At 35.7% G+C, this 21,980-nt stretch overlaps 1 protein-coding gene and 1 pseudogene across 1 annotated transcript in view; one reads left to right on the forward strand and one right to left on the reverse strand.

Annotated features, from left to right (window-relative positions):
- HS3ST5 (heparan sulfate-glucosamine 3-sulfotransferase 5) overlaps positions 1 to 21,980 on the reverse strand; it is a 94,586-nt gene that overhangs the window by 25,729 nt on the left and 46,877 nt on the right. The gene's annotated exons all lie outside the window — the stretch shown is intronic.
- LOC102878796 lies at positions 1,787 to 2,224 on the forward strand (annotated as a pseudogene).

A 21,980-nucleotide genomic window follows, 5' to 3' on the forward strand; every position in this document is an offset into this window, starting at 1 on the left:
GCAGAAGCACAAATGATTGAAAGCTGTTAATATAGAAAAAAAACTTCAATTTTAAGAGCACTGAAAGAGAGGGGAGGAAATATTAGAGTGAGAATACTAGGCAGAGGGCCGATGCTAATTTATCCAGACATGAGGCAGCAACAGCTTGCCTGGGGGTACAGAGATTGTGTAAATGGAGAAAAAGGGGTGAGTAGGGCAGACTTTTTGAAGAAAGAGTCATTATGATTTGGAAGAAGGGTGGATATAATATATGGCATTTTTGGATTGTCTCTAGTTTTAAAAAAATCTTGGTTTCTTTGGAGTAGGTCAAAAAGAAGGTGCCCAAGGAAAAGATTTAAAGTCATTTTCAATATTTCACGAAATATTCATGTCAAGTCAAACATCATATAGACAGGAAACCAACCAGCAATAATTCAATGTTATTTTGATGTCATTTAGTATAAAGTATACTTGGATTTTTCTCTTTTTAAATTTCTAAACCATGAACGGAGATTTCTCAGAGGCATATGAGACTTTGAAGAACAAATTTTTATTAAAAAATGTACCACATAACCTTTCTTGAATAGATGTTAAATATCAGAAAGAATGAAGTTATTCCTTTTATCCCCCATAGATATTTTCAGGACATATATTCTTATTCTAATAATCGTAAACTAGTGTGATGATGGTCAAAATATAGTATAGCGGAATTTCCCTGACTTGACAGTTGGAAGTAAAGACAGCCAGAAGTTTCACGCTTTAAAATTTTATAAAAAAAGGCTCACATGATGAACACTTCAGTGGCTCCCATGCTTCTGGCCCCTGATGTTCATGCCTTTGTGTAATCCCCTTCCCTCAAGTATGTGTAGGTCCTATGACTTGCTTCTAGCCACTAGAATATAGCAAAGGTCAGGGGATATCGCTTTTGTAATTTTGTTACTCTGTATACGACACTGTCATCCTAGCAGGCTTGCTCTAGAGTCTCTGTTGCTGGCTTTGAAGAAAGAAGCTGCCAGGTGAATGCTGGCAATAACCACATGAACAAAGGAGTGTGCCCTTTCTAGCTAAGCCTCCTGATGAGAACCAAGCTCTGGCAGACACCGTGACTGCAATCTTGGGAGACCATGAGACATAGAACCCAGCTAAGCCAGGCTCCTGATTCAAAGATAATGATGAGATAATAAATGTGTGTTATTTTATGCTGCTAAGTTTATGAGAGTTTGGTACATAGCCTAGAAAACAAATACAGTTCACTTTTGTTCTTTATCTCTTATTGGCTCTATAAACCAGTTGACTAGAGTTTTCATTTTCCCAGTCACCAGGTTAGAGGCATTGGAGTCATTCTGAGCTTCTCTTTGTCCCTTATGCCCAACATCTAACCATTTTGCACACCCTGTGATCCTATCTCCTGCCTAGTTCTTCTTTTCCATGATTATTCCCTTCATAGTAGTGAAATTCAGACTAATCGACCCGTCTTTCTTCAGGGCTGAAGGCTATGAGATGCTCATGTGAGCTCACTCTCAAAGAGAACGAGGTAGGCAGTAGTGTTGCCAAGGGCAGAGGGTAAAGAACCAAACACAAAACTGATGGTATGCTGAGCTGAGGCAGAGAGGTGCCAGGGCCTTATTAATTCCACGGGTGCCTGGGGCATCAGTGGCCCAGAAATGAGCTCACTTTACTGTGGAGGCACATTTACAACTTGTCTGCCAGCTCTCTTCATTTCCTGCCTGGACCAAACACTCACTTGGATCTTATTCCTCCTGCAAATTTATCCTCAGCTTCCATTGCTAAAGCACCAGTGGACAAAATGAAATTCAATGCCGTTATGACTTCTGACCAGAGCAAGAACCATAAAAGGTATTTCAATGCACCTTCCCACATTCTCAGGAAGATTATATCTTCTCTTTTTCTCAAAGAGCTGAGAGAGAAGTACAATGTTCGATCCATGCCCACCTGAAAGGATGATGAAGTTCAGGGTTGTATGAGGACACCATTAAGGGCAGCAAATTGGCAAAGCAGTCCAGGTTTATGGGAAGAAGTATGTCAGCCCCGCTGAACGAGTGCAGTGGGAGAAGGCTAATGGCACAACTGTTCATGTGGGCATTCACCCCAGCAAGGCGGATATCACTACACTAAGGCTGGATAAAGACATAAAAAGATCCTTGAACATAAAGCCAAATCTCGCCAAGTAGGAAAGGAAAAGAGCAAATACAAGGAAGAAGCAATTGAAGAGATGCAGGAATAAAGCAATCTTGTATACAGCTTCATTAAAACTGTTAAAATGAAAAACAAAAAAATTGTCCTCTACACTGTTCCTAGACTCATTTCCTAAAACACAAATCTGACTTTCTCACAACCTTTTCTACTGCTGTTCAGGATAAATCTGTAAGTGTACCCCCCATAAAGCCCTCCACAGTATGGCCGGCCTGACACATTTCTGGATCCATCACCTATGCTCCAACCTCTGACCCTGAGTTTCAATGATATTGATAGTTTATAGTGTAGTTGCCAGAGCAAATTCATACTATTTTCATCTTTATGTTTCTGTCGAAGTTGTTCTCACTGTAATGAATACTTTCTTCCACCATTTCTTAGATTGACTTCACATCACCCTTTAATATTCCAAGGAAATATTATAAGGCTCAGGGAGCCTTCACCCTCCTATTAAGGAGGATTGTTCTAGGCCAGGATAGATAGAGGCTTTAAGGGGATCCTGTTGGATAAGCATCAGACCTACTGCAAATTGCTCACTCTATCCAGGGTGGAGGAGGGCATCACTCTTCAGCCCATCATCAAATCTTCCCCATAAATAACAGTAATGCTACTAAGTTTTAAACCATGTTGTATGGCTGCCTCAGTGATAATGTAGTCTAGATATCATTGTGTATATCTTTTTCTTTGGCCAGGTGAAAGTATAATAAAGGTATGCCTCTGTACCGCAATATTATTAAAACTACCATCTATTTGGGTAGATGCGGGTTTTTATACTTTAATATAGAAATTTCATTTCCCATGGAAAGGTTTTTCACAGTGACCCTCCAAATGGTTTCTGAGACAACTGAGAAGCTCACAAAATGAGAACGAATGAAAGAAAAAGATTTTAGCAATTAGGCATTTGAATTACTAGAGATGATAATTATTATGATTATATTTTTTGATGCCAGAAACTTACACAACATATGTGAGACATGAAAGGAAGTGCACTTGGGTTTAAAAACTGGAAAAGAAGTCAGCAAAATGTGTTTGGTTACTCAAAGTGGTCCAAGTAATTAGTAAAGAACTTTATTCTTCAGTTTGAAAATTTATTAGGAATACAGGTGCCACTAGGGGGCTCCCTAATATTCTACAATTGTTGGGAGACCTGACTGACTACACAGCAGAGGTAATAGAATAATGAATAAAAATACTCTGTAATTTAAAGTATATTCCATAGTAACATTAACAATTGCATGTTGTATAAAGCTGGAAAATGAAACTTTCTTATTTTAAGGTTTGCTAGAGTTCAAAACGTATTTATGTAAATAACTTAGCAAATGTAAATATGCACCTGATCGAGAAAGGCATAATGTGTTTCACAAACTCAATTTCTTTGGTGTAATAAAAGGAGGGAAAAAAAACCTCATTTAGTTTCCTGATTTCTTTTTCTTCCTGAGTGACATAAAACCAAAATATTAAAATTTTACCACCTGAACTATTGTATCATATCAAGAGATATTTATTAATTGATATGACATAAATAACTATAGATACATAGATATATATGCATTGGATATTATATTGTTTAACTCATTCAACAGAATATACAGAATAAAAATTTTAAATTATAAATACTAATATATTACCTGTAAAGGAATCTATGAAAGGCTTGGTCCTATGTAGATGTACTGAAGAGGAAAAGTAACTTTTATTATTAGGATATATTTGATTTATTGTTCTAAGGCATGTAAAATGAAAAGATCATTTTAAAACTTTTTTTCAGTAATATTAAATCATATTTATGACAAAAAGCATTAGTACTAGGAAAGAAAATATTGGACATTTAGCATCTTTTTATATAGTATATTGATTTACATTTGTTCCCACAGACTTTCAGATGTGTTCAAATTATGAGCACTACATTACATATTATTTGCTTCTATTTTTGTTAAATGTTGTAACATGACTATTTGAAAATTCCACATAGAAGTGTATTTTGTGAGAAAGGAAAGGAAGTTTTCCCCAGCTTTCCTTCCTTATTTTTCTTTTTATCAGAGGATAGTGTACATTCTCATTTGTTTCTATTTCTCATCTTTTACTTTTACTTCTCCATCAAAATTTTAAATATAAGTTTTTAATGAACTCTATCTTCAATGAACAAAAAATAAAAAGAGCAGTGACAAAATTTTGTGAGCTGGCAAATAATTCATTATTTTTATGTTTTTATATATGTGTGTTTTTTCTATTTTTTCCCTATAAAAGACAAATGCATAACTTGTGTGCAGACATTTACTTGTCTGCCCCTTTTACTAATACAAGAAAAAGCAAAGACAACCTTTGAAAGGAAAGAATGGGAATTAAATATTAATATGTTTTCTAACTTGGATTTTGACTAAGCAAGCAAAGAACATACTAAAACATTCAAGGTAGTATGATAAAGTTATTATGGTCTTTTGCATAACCTGGAAGGTTTGGGCTGCGACAATTCTTTTGCTAAAATTTTTTCCTTGAAACTTAAAACTTAAAAACCAACCAAACAAAAACCTTCGGTTTGGTAATTGAAGTCAAAATCAGAAGATCAATTACTTTGTTACACAATATATTTGAAAATACTGGGTAGCCACTAGCTCTGGAAATGTAGGCAAACATATAATGAATAATTTATTGATATTATATTGCATATAGATGATAAATCGATATTATCTATGTTTCCAGACTTTACGGCCACTCTCAAATAATTTTATCTCATTGTCTCAGGTGTATGTGTTTGCGTATTTATTTATATTTATATTTGAAAGTGATATTTATATGACTGAGCATGAAAGAAAGGCAACTAGGAATTACTTAATGAATGCATATATCAAGCAGCTATATAAAGCCCTAGGAGAAAGGAAAAGCGTTTTTCATCCTGAATAATATTTTCTGAGTTGATTTGAGCTTATCCTAGAATAAATAACTGCATAAGGCCATTGGTATGTATATATATTTTTTATTTCAGCATAAAAAGTGGTTAAGTAATTTAATGTCATAAAGATGGCTAGCTCATCTTGCATTTAAATATATATTAAATAAATAAATGTATACATACATGAGTGGTATGTATGTGTATGTATGTATGTTTGTAGATTTTTTTTCTTTGCTGGCAGCACAATGAACTATATACTAATGTGTGGTTTCTGTCTTTACTAAACTTGCTATTTTGTTGAAGATACTTAACTTCAAAGTTAAATAACCATACAAGACAATAATATAGGTTATGGCAGGAGGCAGCACAGTCAAGAGCTGGTCTGGAACCATCATAGACAAAGATCTCTGTGTCTGCACTGGTTTTCCCAGGTGCATGAAAGGCTGCTCTTGTAGGTTCCTCAAGGAAACTGAAGGATCAGGTATAAGTCTCCATTTGTTATCAAACTACAGTTCAGTCATCTCTACCTGTTTTAAAGACTATAGCTTAATTGTAACTGTTTTAAGACAGAAATCTTAAATTAAAAAGTTCCATTTACTTAGATCATTTGTTACTTCATTCGTTACTACCAAAGTAATGAACCGTTTTCTGAAAGTTTTTGCTACCTATTCCTCAGTTTTAATGTGGAACATACAATATAGAATTATGTCATCATAATAATTCCCATTTCCTTGAGGTCTATTTCAGATCATTGTTTTTCCTTTAATCTTGAGTGCAAAGTCTGCAGGTTGTAAAATCCAGAATATCTCAAAGGTCATTGAGTAATCAACAAAAATTAATCGATTTGCAATGTAGAGTTTTTATCATGTGTCTGTGCCTAAGGCGAATGAAGCAAACTAAGTGGATTTAGCTCTCTAAATCTAAAGCACAAACTATACCATGGATAGTTTATGAAAGGTCATGAACGACCTTTGCCCAATAATCAGTTTATTAGGGTTTTCTCAATAGTTGATCCCACATAATCCACATATATTGGCAGGCGATGACCTCTTTCTTCTTCCCTATTATTTTTCATTCTAATTGCTCAATATTAGAGTCCATGCCTTCTCCCAGCTGAATTATGAAGGCCAGCCTTACCTAGGCAGCTGAAACCCCCACAGATTCGACTCGAAGCTGCATGATTATTATGACTCTTGGCCTTTCTTATATTGTTCATCAATACTTATCAGCATTGCAGTCAATGAATAAAGCACAGCTCAGGAAATTATTCCTAAGAGGGAAAAATGTGGCTCATTTTCCCACAGGTTGAAGAGTACCAAACTTCATGGTTTATACTCTAATATATTTCACTTTCTATCCTATAGTATGTCTACCTTTGATCAGAATTTTCCACAAATAAATGTATCCTTCTCAAATGATTTATTTGGGACACATGGGCGAAAATTCCTAGCTTAAGCACATGCGTGTGTTGGGAGCCATATATAAACGGGCTGGTGGGTGTGTATGGATCTACACATTTTCTTACATACACATCCATCTTAAGCAAACTTTATATTCTTTTACATTTTATTCCTGGATATAGGAACTCTGGGCCATTTTCTCCAAGCAGAGATTGCAGACGGTGAACTAGCATCCTACCATACCTCAGTTAAAGAGGAAAATTTGATGTCTGGACATGTGTAGTCTTGTGGAAAGGAACCTTATTTCACTCATAGACAAGAGCAGTAGTATGGCTAGCAGTATTTCCCCAGAGATGGTCTGATTTAAAAAAAAATCAATATCAACTCTTGACACATTTTCATTTACATCAGCGCATGGCTTTCAGTCAGGGCACAAATCAATAGGCAGCTTTTAACACTGCCCAACTATTTCTTCCTATTGGGCTTCAGGCAGGCCATTTGCCGTTAACGTACCATGTTTCTTGGGGAGGAAGTTTAATGTTTTTTCCTGTGACTAATCACAACAGCCTAAACTGAAGCATTAATCACATGACATTTTCTTCATCACCACTTACAGCCAATTGACTTTTTACTTAGTGAAAGCATTTGAAGGAGACGACAGTTGTTCTAAGGGGGTCAAGAGTCAATGGGAAGAAATATTTTGTTCTAAAACATATATAGTATATGGCTTCTAACGTTGACACTATGTCAGACAGTCTTTACAAATAGATGCGTTATCATTTTGTAGGTAGGATCTCACAGACAAGATGGAGAATAAGATTTGTTTAAATTAAATTGCTAATTAAGACTCATTTCTATAAACTGAAAGTCACATCCAGGATCACTAGCAATTGGAAAAGTGTTTTCTCTAACTTTTAAAAGTGAATTCTTTTCCTTTTCTTTCTTTTAGGCTAGCATAAAAATTCGTTAGGTTTGATGCCATCTGAGACTGGCGATCTCTCTAGTATTAGCAGTCTCAACTAAATATAATATCTACTTCATTATTGCAGCTACTCAAGATTTCTGAATAATGAATCAAATACTTACATTATTCACAAGCCACAAAGAGGTTATTAAGCTGAATAAGCAGAGGCTCACAAGGCTTGCAACATATTTATCTAGGGCAATTTCCAAAGCACAGAAATATGAAAAGGTAACCTCCTATATTATATTGCATTATATTTCTATTATCCCCAAGTAGCAATAATATCTTTTTAGAGCAGTGCGCCCCTAGGATACCAGTCTCCTCAGATACTCCCTAAAATGGGACTGTGTGTTAAAATCAGTTTGAGGAATGATGCATATGGAGTCCCCATCTTGGTGATTTACAGGGCCTGTGGGTATATCGAAGGCTCCAAAAATATCTTCAGTAAAGAAGACTGTGTATTTACTGCAGTATTTCCTCTTCTGTCTAACCACTCTGGTATATGTTATTGAACATGTAGCTTAGAAGTAGTTGTACATAGTCCATTCTACTTCAGAACTTTGGTATTCCCAGAACAAGAGCCGGTTCTGGAACTTCTACCTTCTGCCCTGAAATGGGAACTGGTCCATAGATCTGGAGGGGCCTGCTGTGTTTGTCTCCCTACCCACCCCACCCAGCCCCCCAGAGCACAAGGACTGGTGTTCCAGATGTTTGGGACATGACCATGATGTTTCCCGTATGCCTCATGTGCCTAGGAAGCATCTTGCAGTGATGGAGAACGGTGCAGACCCGGTTAACTTGAAAGGTAGAAATAGACCTTGATGGCAGTAATATACCCTGGGAAGCAAGAGTTAGGCACTCTAGCATGAAGAGTTTACATGGTTTTTGTGTCCCCTTTTAGAATGCTCAGTTTATTGTATTGAATGCTGTGTTCAAAAGTCACACAGTATAACCTTATTTCAAATTCTATCATTAAAATTACATCATAATGCCAGCATGTTGAGCTATAGCTAAGACTGTGTAAGAAATCTAAAACCTGGCATCATAAACACGCCATTCAGAAAAGCCCGCCCTTCTGAACTGCAGACTGTGCCAGTGCGCCCTTCCTCTGCTTAAAGGAAGTTGTTGGACCAGTAAAGGTTTTTAAAACCCCAAATAAAAATTTTTCTTGGTACTCCACACTTCTAGATGACTTTAGTTATTGCAAGAACATTTCAAAATAAAATTCCCATTCATCTTAACTTAAAAATCAATACTGTACCTTTTAGGAGAGTGATTACATCTGAAAAAGGGTCAAATAACAATTGCCAAAACCTTTGATGTCTTTCATCTTTCACTTCGTTCAGTATCAACTGCTTGCCTGAATTTTAAGGCCTTTTTTAGAAATGTTTACTAAAACATGATGTACAGAAGTTAAAATAATTTTAAAAGGTATGAGTTTAATTTTATATGGATTGCAATAATATAAGAAGCACACCAACCTCTGATTTGTGAATATTACTTTTTAGGATGAGATAAGTAGGCACAAAAGAAAAAAGTAAGTTGACTTATGGAAAAAACACTAAGTAAAAACAGCATAGGTGGTAGGAAGATATGGAAGAGCTCATGAAAAGTGATTGTAAATGGCTCATGTTTGAAAACCACAGCTCCGCAGTACTAGATGACTTCAGAAAACGGTCAGCAACTCCTTCCTTGTTGTTTTGACTATATTCTCGACATCTTATTTAGTGCTCTAATTTGCAAAGTTCTCCTCTATTTGTATCACTTTTGATATTTTAAACAATCCTGATTCAAAGAGGGGAAGCATTTGACTTTCATTTTCAAAATGTTTAAACTACAGAGATTTTTATAAGTTATAAAAATCCCATGACGAACAAGTGACAGAGCTTGGAATTGAACTCCATTCCTTTGATACTTAGTCCATGTGCTCTATTTGGAAAAAATACTAACAGCTAGGGAACAATGTGCGCTCAGATTTCCAGACAAACAGATACTTCTTCCCTTTCACCTCTGTTGACTAATTATCAGTTAAAGTTATATTTCAAGAGATACAAAACTAACTCATCTCCTTTTCTGATCATCAGTAAGTGTTTAAATTAGGGGTGCTTGGGACTTCGAGTCCAGGTTCCCCATAACCAGTTTACTCCACATTTTCTCCACATTGGTTCAGTTTTGAGCTTTTAGAGGACTGGTCCCAGTCTCCCAAATTCTCTTGAACCCTGCTGATTCCTTCACTTAACCTCATATCAACAGCCAGTCTTGGTGCCCCTTGGACAGAGCTGATTTTATTCTGGCGCTTCATTTGACTTTGTTCATCTGTTTGTCATAAAATATGCAGGCACTAATCTTCAAAAATTAATGTAGCTTCTCTAAAAGCCAACCTGACTTCTTTAACCTTCCTTAGAAAGTTTAGAAGAACTAAGATGTGAGGCCAAATGCAAAAAAAAAAAAAAAAAAACGACAACAAAAAAAACCCCAATATTTTGGTCTAAGTTACCCAAGGATGAAGGGTATGTCACAACACACATTTTTGTGACTGAATATCATCCTCCCTGAATCAGGCTTATTTAGAACTTCAGTCTTTGCCATGCTTTATCCATTTGCTTAGAGCAAGTTGGAGCAAGTTCTTGTGCTCTGGGATACCACCCATCTTGGCAGTTCCTAAGAGCATTTTCAAAGAGCCATAGAAAGAGAAAAAAGAGTTTGTGCTAATGACCTGGTGATTTTTTTTTACAGCCTCCCAGTGAAGCATGAACTACTCTCAGAGTTGTCAACAGCAGCTACATTATGTTGAGGTAATTTTACTGTCAACAGAATAATTGTGAATGAAAACTTTTGCTTAGTACAGGGAAAATATATAGGAAAAAGAAGGCAACAGCTCAAATGTCTATGGGCAGCTTTAGGAGAGTTGAAAAAGCCACATGGTCCCTCAAAAGTCCTCCGAAATTCCAACCCAAAGAAATTTTAGTCAAACTTTAATTAAAGCACATTTTAACTTTAGGTTACCACATGGTATGGTTTGGTACTGTGAGGTAAGACTTTCAACCTTCTTGAGGGATTACTAATTAGTCTATTTGTTTTGTTTTATGCAAAGGGCAGCATAGTTTTACTATTTTATCTGATCAAAGTTTATTTTTGTTATATCTTTGCTATCATAATATAATATTGATTATATTTTATATTTATATTCATTTGATCAGGAAATATAACCACAATAACATTTCCCTCTGTGGAGGTATATTGATGTCAGCTTAGAAATAATTTTCAAGAATTAAATTTGGTGAAAAGTTCAGACTTCTTTTTCTTTCAGTCACTGTTGTCACTATTTTCTGTAGGATGAACACTCTATAAATTTGCTGTAATAACTAGCTGATCAGGTTTTAAGTTAATAAACAGTTCAGGTAGTTTTCTATGTTAACAAATATTTCTATACAATAATGTTCACATCTCCTTCCTTATTTGGACACATCTCATGTTATACAGTTATAATATTTTAAGAAACTATTCTTTTTTGTATCACAAAACTACCTTAGCGAGATCAAATTAACACTGCATAGAAGATTCACGAAATAAGTTGCATACATGTTCTTTCACTTGCTCTTTCAAATGGACTTGACTCTTTATGGCATCAGCAAAATTTGCATCGATTAACCAGTAAACTATAACGTTGTTTTCGATCTGAACTTAACAAATCAATTTTACTTAACACTCTGTTTTTTTTACTTTGGGGTGTTTAGGGTAAATAGATATTATATTACCTGTAGGAAAACATTACACTTACAATTAAGCTAAGGAGGTAATTTCATAGAAAAAAAAAGAAGAAAATAGGACAAAGTTTTGAGGACAGCGGGATTCCTAGAAACATAAGAACTGTCCCTACTTGAATGAAATAAATTACATTATCATCCATCATAAGACTAATCTAAGAATAGCCATCTTGCTGTTAAAATAGACCTATCATCAAGTAAAATAAAATGCTAAAAAAAAAAATAAAATGGACTTATCAAATGAAATGGTAAAATACTATTATTTAAGAGAGGGATAACAAATTAAGAAATACCATTAATGACAGAATGTTGTGTAGATCTGGCATTCTATAAATGTTCCCTGAATTGAGTAAACAAAAAAATACTTACAAAAAAGACAGTCACCCTTTCCCATTCATAATATATTCTACTTGTATTTTTATATAAGTAATGGTGCAGTAACGTATTATCTACAACTACCTCTTTTATGCTATATATAAAAATAAAGTCCTGATTTGTGGCAACTACAGGTAAAATGACTGCCCAGGAGAGGTGTCCAAATTGTATGGGAGAATATTTAAGATGGAATTGAAACTTTTGACAAAAATCCTTGCTAGTTTAGCACCGAAGCTTATATACTTGCATACCGTTGAAGCTTATGCATGAACTAACGTTCATGGTAATTATGAAATGTAAGGTACTATATAAAAGTTGAAAATGAGAACAAGATTCTGAGAAAGTGTACAATCATCTATTCCTAGCCAATAACTAATAAGGAAAAACTATTTAAATGGAAAGTTACCAAGTAAGATATAAATTCTATAGGTTGTTATGTATTTTATCAGTTCTTAGTTTCTGTTACTGGTGATAAAATTAGGAGACCAGCAGATGAGATAGCATATTAAAAATAATTCCATTAAACAAACCTCTGAAATTGCAAAAAGAAAAGACTTCTGTTAGAAATTATATTGAGAAACAATAGGAAGAAAACATAGTTTGTAGTTTTCCCTAATGTCCACATTACTGACTAAAATTGGTAAGAAATTAAGAGGAAATACCATATTTCTCTAGTTGTTTTTTTTTCTTCTCATGAGTTCTAATTCCTGCCTTTTGATTAAAAAAAAAAAATAGAAAAACATAAAAAAATACATCATTATCAATTGAGGTTTATCTCAAGAATGAAAGATTGGTTTAGCATTTGAAAATCAAATGACATAACTCACAATAACAGACTAAAAAGAAAAACCGTATGATCACTCAATCGATGTTATAAAAGCATTTGGCAAAGTCCAACATTCGTTTTTGATGAAAACCTCAGCAAATGAGGAATTGAAGGGAATTTTCTCAACTTGATAAAGTTCTATAAACACCTACAGCTAACATCATACTTAATGATGAAAGATTTCATGCTTTCCCCTGAAAATCAAGAACAAGATAACGGTGGCTGTTCTCGCCACTTCTATTTATCACCCTTGGGAAGTTCTAGCCATTCCAATAACACAAGAAAAAGAAAAGACAAATTGAAGAGGTGGAGGTAAAGCTGTCTTTATTCGCAGATGGCACGGTTATCTATGAAGAAAGACAAAGACTGATGGATTCTATAAAAATGCTACTAGAATAAGTGAGTTTAGTGATGTTGGTAAACACAAGTTCAATATATAAAAATCTATTGTATTTCCATATATGTAATGATCAATATGAAATTCAATAACATTACAAAAGCATAAACATATACAATATTTAAGAAATAAATTTGACAATAGATATGCAGATCTGTACATCCCAAATTATAAAACATTGCTGAGAGAAATTAAAGAAGGCCCAATGATAAATGGAGAGCTATACCTTGTTCATGGGTTGGAAAATCCATTATTGTCAAGCTGCCAATTCTCCTTAAATTAATTTATATACTCAATATAATCCCAACAAAAATCCCAATACACTTTTTTTGGGGGGGGGTGGGTAAAGATTGCCAAGGGGATTCTAAAATTCAAATAGAAATTCATAAGATCTACAATAAAATAAGAATAAAGTTGAAAGGCTAAAAATACTTGATATCAAGACTTATTATAAAGCTATATTAATACGGCATGACAATGGTATAAGGATGGGCAAATAAATCAATGGAACAGAAGAAAGTTCAGAAATAAGCCCACGTATGTATGGACAACTTCTTTTGACAAAGGTAATTTAGCAGAGAAATGTTCATCTTTTCAATAAGTAGTGTAGGAAAAAATGAATATCTACGTTTAAAAAAAGAACTTGTTCCATATCTTGCGCTATAAACAAATATTAACTTAAAATGGATCACAGACCTAATGTACAACTTGAAATGACAAAATCCATAGAATAAAACATAGGAGAATATATATGGGTTCCATTTGTATAAAATTCTAGAAAATGCATTCTAATCTATAGTGACAGAAATCAGATCAGTATTTGGGGGGAGGAAAAAATAGCAAAAATGGGTGGTTGGGAGGATATAAAGATATATAGGTATGTAAATATATGGGAAGGTGTATGTAATTTTGTATATAGTCTGGCTCCAATCAGGAGAGAAAAAACAATATAGTAATCCAAGCAGAGAAAGTTGAATATACAGAATTATTAACTATACCAGGAGATTGGACTAACCAGGGTTTGGCTAGTAAGATATAAAGAGAATTCTATAGGAATAGTAGATGTAAGGAACAGCTATCATCATGAGCGCTGAGATTGAGCATCTGAGAAAAAGCCCTGCTGCCAACCTCTTCAACCGAGGTTGAGATATAGACCTTGTTGGAGAGGTTACAGTTAGCTTTGGCTTATTCGATAACAGAGAATGTTGCTGTGTTGCAGAGGTGTTGCAACTTGACTAAGATCCATCCTCTCAGGTGTTAGTGGGAGCTGTTCATGGTAAGTGTCTCATTGGAGGCATTCAGCTATGCAAGTGTCTGAGGGAACGTTGCGGGAAGCTTCTGGTTACCTGCACTGCTGGCTGCTGGGCACTGACTGTAGGAACCTGGCCCTGGAGAAGCAGATGTGCTTCAGGAGCCTGCCCAGTGCACGCAACAGAACTCTGAAGCAAACCTCTTTCCTCCTGTGATATCTCTCCAGCGCCCTCTACTGACAAAGCTTAACATAGTGCCAGCTGTAAAGGAAAAATATTTAAATGACTCAGGTAAAGCAGGCAAAAAGGATGCATTTGGACTTGAGGAGCAATAAATTATTAACTAGCACAAAGGGATTGCAAAGAAGCATAAGGACACTTTTTGAGGAGAGCGATGTATATGTTCATTATCTTGATTGTGGTGATGGTTTCACAGGTATGTACATGTCAAAACATCAAATTGTGCACTTAAAATATATGCAGTTTATTGTTCACAAATTATACCTCAATAAAGCTGTTAAAATGCATACAGCATTCTTCTACTTCTCTCCTAATAGAAATAACCCTTGTTTCACGCCAAGAGACAAAATTGTTGATCATTATAGGCCCCTTGCTTTATTCAGAGTGAAATCCTCTAGGAGGCTCTTCTTATAGATCCACTCTGATTCTAGTTCAGGAGCCAGTTTTGACTGAGGAAGCTCACCTCTGCCTGCCTGCCAGTGGGGCCAGGGATTAAACAAACCTCTCTTGCAAAAATATATGGCCAGCCTTAACCGAGACATGGTTTTCCAGCACACAGACTGGTTGCAGCACAGCCCCCCACCCCTCCCTCCTCAGCCAGGTCCTGCTTCCTGGTGTGGTTGGATATCTCGGGACCCTTGTAGCTCCCCTCTCCATGGCTGCTGCTCATTCAAAGTTTTAGACAATACCCTAGGTTAGAGCAGTGTTTGCTACCCTTGCAGTCTTAGTATTGACTGCCTTTCTCTTCACTCCTAGTATACTGTATAATAAAGAGCAATTCCATATTAATTTAATTTTATTCAACGACTACTATATGCAGGTATTGGGTTAGTTATTAAGGCTACAACAATGATCAATACAGACATAGTCTTTGCCCTCGTGGAGCTTACATTTTAGTAGGAACTGTAGAAAGCATAAGCTAAAATATCTCTCAGCATGCCATGTCATTCCTCAAACCAAAATTATTCTAAGCTTCTTGAAGGCAGGTATCTATTATTTAGCAGCATATTTGAAAAATGTAGAGTGTAGTAGTTTCTAACTAGTTAAAACAACTGAACATTTGTTTCTAAATTCTCTTCAAAAGGCATAAGGCAAATCCTTATTTTCTAATAATATTGTTGCAATAATTACATTTAATTAATTCTTGACCTCAGAACACATAATGTACCATTCCATTGATTCTCTAATTTTATTCAGTAAATTTGTATGCAACTCATATTTACCTCAAATTATAGAGACTACAGATCTGGCTCTTGTTTTCAGTAAGCTGTCATTTTGTACTGCTTTGGGAAAAAAGTACTATATGTATGGACCTGAAAGAAAATAACAATATTTTAATAATGCAACATGGAAACTATGCTCTTCTCAGTCAATTCTGTGCTGGTTTCAACAGAGCAAAACTAATTCAGTGTTTTCTAGGCATACTAGTACACTAGAGGGAAATCTTTCAATGAGCACCGCAATGAGATGACCTATATTTGTATTGCAAAATAAAGCATGAAACAATTTTAAGTTCAAGATAGAAACATCCTTAGCAAATTAGATACAAAATATTCCCTAAGTACCATGGAAGCCATCCCAAATAACTCTGCCACACTGTAGTGGAAGCAGTTACACCTAATTTTCTAACCCATTTCCTAGTCCCTAAAAAGAATGGCTATCCTCATCCTACAGAGTGTCAGTCTTCTGCATAGGTCTTGTGACCTCTGCTTCCCTGGGTGATAGAAATCCCTCTCTATGCACTGTTCTCTTTACCCTACCCAGCTGAGGCTGGAGGAGAGGCTTTTTCCTGACAGGTCCAGGGGCCAGGGACAGAATGTAAAACTGGGTTTACTTTTCAAGATGGATAAATTGCACTTATTCTTTAAAAAAAAAAAAAAAGCAATCTGGAATCTTACTGTCCCCTTGGGGTCAATACTAGGTACCTGACCTATTTTAGAAAAAAAATGACTTTGTATTAGTTTCTTTGAGTACTTCAGTTGCAAAACTCACAAACCTTGCCATTTCTAATAACCTTAAATCTCTGAAATCCCATTTTTGAATTTTCTGCTCTCTGACCATCACTTCCTATTATTCAAGCTTACTGATTCTGGTCCTCTCACTCCAGATATTTCCTGACCTCACTGAGAGCTATTACTTCTGGATATTGCTAGTTTGCCCCTTCTAGCCATCCTTTTCATACCCTCGCTCCCTACTTATAGCTTAGATTCTATGGTTCAGCTTTATAACCATTCCTTGAAAACACTTGAATTTCTCACTCCCCTTCCTTCTCTTCATCATACTTCACCTGGCAAAATTCCAACCATGGTGTATGCTATGAACTGAATTGTGTCGCCTCCAAATTCCTATGTTGAAGCCCTAACCCCAAATGTGACTCTATTTGAAGATAGGGCCTATAAAGAATTAATTAAAGTTAAATGCGGTCATAAGGAAGGGTGGGGCCCTGATCCCATAGAATGAGTGTCCTTATAAGAAGAGACATCAGAGAGTAACCCCCCACCCCCTTCCTCTCTCTTTCTCTCTGCCATATGAGGACATGGGGAGAAGGCAGCCATCTGCAAGCAAGAGAATTCTCATCAGAAACTGACCAGACTGGTACCCTGATCTTGGACTTCCAGCTTCTAGACTGTGGGAAAATAAATTTCTGTTGTTTAAGCTACTCACTCTAGATTTTGTTATGACAGCCAGAGCAGACTAATGCAGTGTTAGAGTAATGACTCCCCAAAGATGTTCACAACCTAATCCCCCAAAGTGTAAATGTGTTAGGTTACATGGAAAAGGGGAATTAAAGCTGCAGATGAAATTAACGTGGACCTTGAGATTGGGGATCATCCTGCATTCTCTGGGTAGGCCTGGGGTAATCACATGGGAGGCACAAAAAGGAGAAGCAGAGGGCTGACAGCATCAGAAAGACTTGACCAATGTTCCTGGTTTTGAAGATCAAAGGGAGAAATGAGCCAAGAAATACTGGAAAAGAAATGGATTTTCCTCTAGAGTCTCCAGAGGAACGAACCCCTGCCGACATCTTGAGTGTAGCCCACTGAGCCCCATTTCTGAATGCTGACCTCTAGCAATGTAAGATAAAACTTCGTATTGTTTAAAGCCACTCAGTTTGTGGTATGTTATAGCAATAATACTCACAGTTAAACCCAACTATCTACTTACTCTATGCCAGCACCCACAGAGCTGATCATTGAAAAATTTACACAATCATGCTAAGTGGTCTCATTTCAAATATGATAATATATCAAAATTGACCTCTTGACATTTCAGGACAATCTTATCACACTTTCATGAATTTACTTTCTCTCTCTCCAAGACGACTATTTCACAACCTTCTTCTTTCTTTTGTCCCTCAAATTAAAAAAGCTTGTTCCCACCTGCGGGCCTTTGCACTTGCTGTTTCCTTCTGCTTAGAATGATCTTTCTCCACTTCACTGGTGGCTGCCTTCTTCTCCTCATTGATGTCTCAATTCAAATGTTCCCTCTTTTAAGAAGCCTTCATTGACCCTATCCAAGCAATCTGAAGTTGTTCTGTTATATTACTGAAAAAAATCTTTTTGTAGTTTATATCAATAACCACATTCTCATTCATCCATTCATCCATTCTTTTATTCATTTATCATCTTTGTGCCCCCACAAGAATGTATGCATGGCATAGATTTTTCAACTAAATTTCACTCTAAAGTTAACTTGGTTAAAGCAAGGTTTGGGCAAATCAAAGTCTTTTTTTATGTGATCGTTTACTTGTATTTAGAAGCAGTATGGAAAGAGCATTCCTGTAACACCTGCCAGTTTTGGTCAAAGTTGACATCATCAGGCTGGGCAGCTGCAGTACTTATCTTTGTCTTGTTTCTACAGTGATTCTGTGCTAGGACTGATGAGGGTAATAAGTTACTCGAACAAACAGCTTATACTTGAGGGCACCTGTATTTTCATTTTTGTTCTGCCATTACAGTGACAGGCTCTGGGCTGTCTCTGAAATTTTTGCTCATGCATTGTTTTGGTTATTCAGGTTACAATGGAATAATCTGGATGGTGGGAACAATTTATAGTTCTTTAAATCACTGCAGCACCAAGTATATAGCAGGTTCTCTGTGAATAGTATGATTCATTGATGGATTTTCAATGGAGCCAGGAATATTGCTTACTTTACCAGGGATTTCCTTTCCTCTATACCTAATAAAATATCCATATTTACTTTATCCATCGTGTTATTACTTTTAAGTGTTAGCCATGAACAGGGGAATAATAATTCCCATTTCCAATTTACAGAATAGAATGTTACTGAAATTTCCTTGATGGTAATGGCATAAGCTCTTCAGAGCTTTTCAACAGAGGCTTAGCTATTGAAGATCCAATGGGACTCCATAATAAAGTGATCCCCCACAGCACGAGCTGTAAAAACAGGAATGCTGTGTAGCTTCAATATCATCTGGAATTATATAAAGTCACACATTTTCCCATTTAGAAAACTGTTCTTTTAAAATCTGATTACATGCAGATAATGTCTATTTTGTTATTATACATGTGTTTTTTTTTTTTCTGATTGTTACGATATTCATGCTCTGACTTTTCTTTTTCTTGGCTAAATTAATTGTAGTATTATGTATATATATACATATATACATATATATGTATATATGTGTGTGTGTATGTGTGTGTGTGTGTGTGTATTTTTTTTTTAGGCGAGGCAACCCTTGGTTGACCTCACAGATTGCAAGGAACTTGTCAGCTTACAATCCCTTATTTTTTTATTTTTTACACCTACAGACCTGATCTTCCTACGTGGTCTCCCATTCAAGCACTAACCAGGCCCGACCCTGCTTAGCTTCCGAGATCAGATGGGTTCACGTTTGTTCAGGGAAGCATGTAGTATAATATATAAATGAAGTGATAAAAGATGACAAAAAACTTTAAAGGAAAAGCAGGAGCTAAAACTATAATAGATAGTTGTTTTTTAGAAAAATTCTATGGACCAGTTATTTTGTTGTAATTTAGATCAGCCATAAGAAAATATATTCTTTTTTGTGTTAAAAGGCTATGTGAGGATGAGTCATTCATTCATTCATTCATTCATTCAGCAAATCATCTTTGCTATTGCCCTTGTAAGCTTTATAAATGCAAGGACCGTGTCTGTATGGTTCAGTATTGTTTTTCCAGTTAGCCATGCTATCTGTCCCCAAGTCAAATGCACATATGCTATGTACAGTGCAAAAATCTCACTAATTACTCATTGACAACTATGAACTTCAACAACCTATACAAGCATACATTTTAATTTTTATGCCTTCCCAAATATTTCTCTCTTACATAAAAAATATATAAAAATAACACATTAATGTTAGAGGGATTGATGGTGGCTAAATAATGTATTCAGTCCCTGAAGATATATATTTTTTTAAATCTTAATTTTCTAGGTAGATTGGAAAAGTCTCTTACAGACAAATTCAGAATAAGGAATAATGGCATTAATTTGAAGATGAGGATGAAGTGTGTGCAGTAAGTATGTATAACATGAAGCTGGCAGTTTTAGAACCCCTTGGATTAATCACACTGTTCTCTTAAAAAGCTTAACAAAATCTCTATTAGTTGGGTCTTGTTCTGCTGTTAAGAAAAGAGTAATGTCATACATCTATCCTATCATTATAGCAATGATCTGATATTAACCTCTTACAGAAGGAAAAAGTGAAGCATAGATGCCAGTTTGAAAACCACTGGTTCTAAAAACATATTCTTTCCTTATACTACAATCCCTCTTCAAATGCAAAAAGCATAGTGTAACTAGCTGTGATCTTTCCTCACATTATTTCAAAAGTCCAAAGAGATGCTAAATAAAATCGGTTGAATTATTTGAAGAAAATTTTTCTCTCCTTTTACTTTCTGTTTGAATTCTGTTTAGTATTGAAGCAGGCTTCTATGATTGAAAGTGGTAAATGATAGATAGAGTTCAATAGAGTTCTGTGGTGAAGGGTAAGTATTTTAGTGTGTCCGTGACCTGATCCAAAGGCTATTTCTAGCAGTTTGTCATTTAGTACAGAGAAGGTTAGTGAGGTGGTGTTGATATACGATCTTTTATGCTCTGAATTTATCACTGTAGTTGAACTGGCCCTACAGTTCTCATTAACAATGAGCAGTTATCTTTTGAGACTAAGGAATGGAATAAAATAACTGCTTTGCTTTATACTCCAAACTGCACTATAAAGAAAAGTCAAAGCTTCAAGTTTAAAGTATTTAGCTGGAGAAATTTAGAGCATCCCATTGAAGTAAAAATAGCTTTAGCATTTTCAGAAGTAAACCAAATAAGATCACATGGATGGGATTGCTGGAAAGAAGTGTCTAAATGTTAACATCACCTTGAGAAGTATTTAGTTCTAGTAGAGAATGAGATTACCTTAAAAAATGTTCTGGCATCTTAGCACACATTACAAAAGGAATAGAATTATCTAAAGAAAGAAAGTACCAAAGAAACAGGAAGGCATTGTGGAATAGGAGAAAAAAATGCCAGTCTAAAACTTAGGAACCCTGAGTTTTAGTCTCTGATTTGTCCAGGTAGGAGCTAAGTGACATGCAACAAAGACTATAACCTCTTACCTGCTAGTATCTTGCTTGGATATCACTATCAACCTCCTTTAATGTTTCTGAGTCAGATGACAGACTTACTAAGTCCCCAAATTCCTCTGCTCCCACAGACCTTTCTAATTTGGTCAGATTCATCAGTGGCTCCAACAGCATTACAAATAAAGTTAAATGTCTTAGCAGGCCATACCAGGTCTTTCAAGGTCTGACCCTCTCTAGCCCATCTCCCTCAGCTTCTCATCTCCCTCTGCTTCCTACCTCCTTCCTAATCTTCCCATGCAGAACTATTTGAGCTTCTGCTCTAATAGCCAGAACTCCATTTCCCTCACTACCGACCCAAGTAACTCTTACTTTACGTGATTAAGTAATGGCTTAATTCATAGCTGCCTCTTCCAAGAAATTTTCTTGACTCTTCCTCCTGGATTTGGTACCATCTTTTGTTATACCATAGCACTTACTATATTATAATAATCTGTTTATCTGTTCTCCCTCTCCCTCTACCCAATAGACTTCTTGGCAAATGTAGTAAATGAATGCATAATGAATGAAAATTCAATTCTCCTTTTTCCTATTATTATTGTCTTTTTTGGTGGAGGGGGAGATGGAGTTGAGTCATTAGTTAATACCATCATTAAGAAATCATGTCATCATTTTTACTAGGAGTTAAAAATACCTCCTCCTTTCCATTCTGGCTGAATGCTCTGGTGGAAAATAACTGATCGATTAATTGAATTAATTTTAATTCATTAGAATACTAAAATTAATCTTGAAAGAACACTTTTAAAGCAAAGAATCTTGAATTTGGCTTTGAATGGTAAGTTCCTTTCTCCTTGTTTCTTCAATCAATTACCCCCTTTCCTATCCTATCTTGGTTTTATCTGTTCATATTGTTTATAGCTGGGTGTCGCCTACTTCTGCCAGAAAAAAAAAGAAGCAGCCTAGAACAATGGAACAAAAAATTACTCCACGCAGAATCACAAAATCTGGGTTTGAGTTTGTCAATTTTTTTAGTGCGATGACTTTGGGCAACATAATGAATCTTTTGAACTTCGGTCTCCGCTTCTGTAAATTAGAATGATGCCCACTCTACAGAGTTATGCTA

This window comes from Pteropus alecto, unplaced genomic scaffold (assembly GCF_000325575.1).
Source record: "Pteropus alecto unplaced genomic scaffold, ASM32557v1 scaffold79, whole genome shotgun sequence".
NCBI lineage: Eukaryota > Metazoa > Chordata > Mammalia > Chiroptera > Pteropodidae > Pteropus > Pteropus alecto.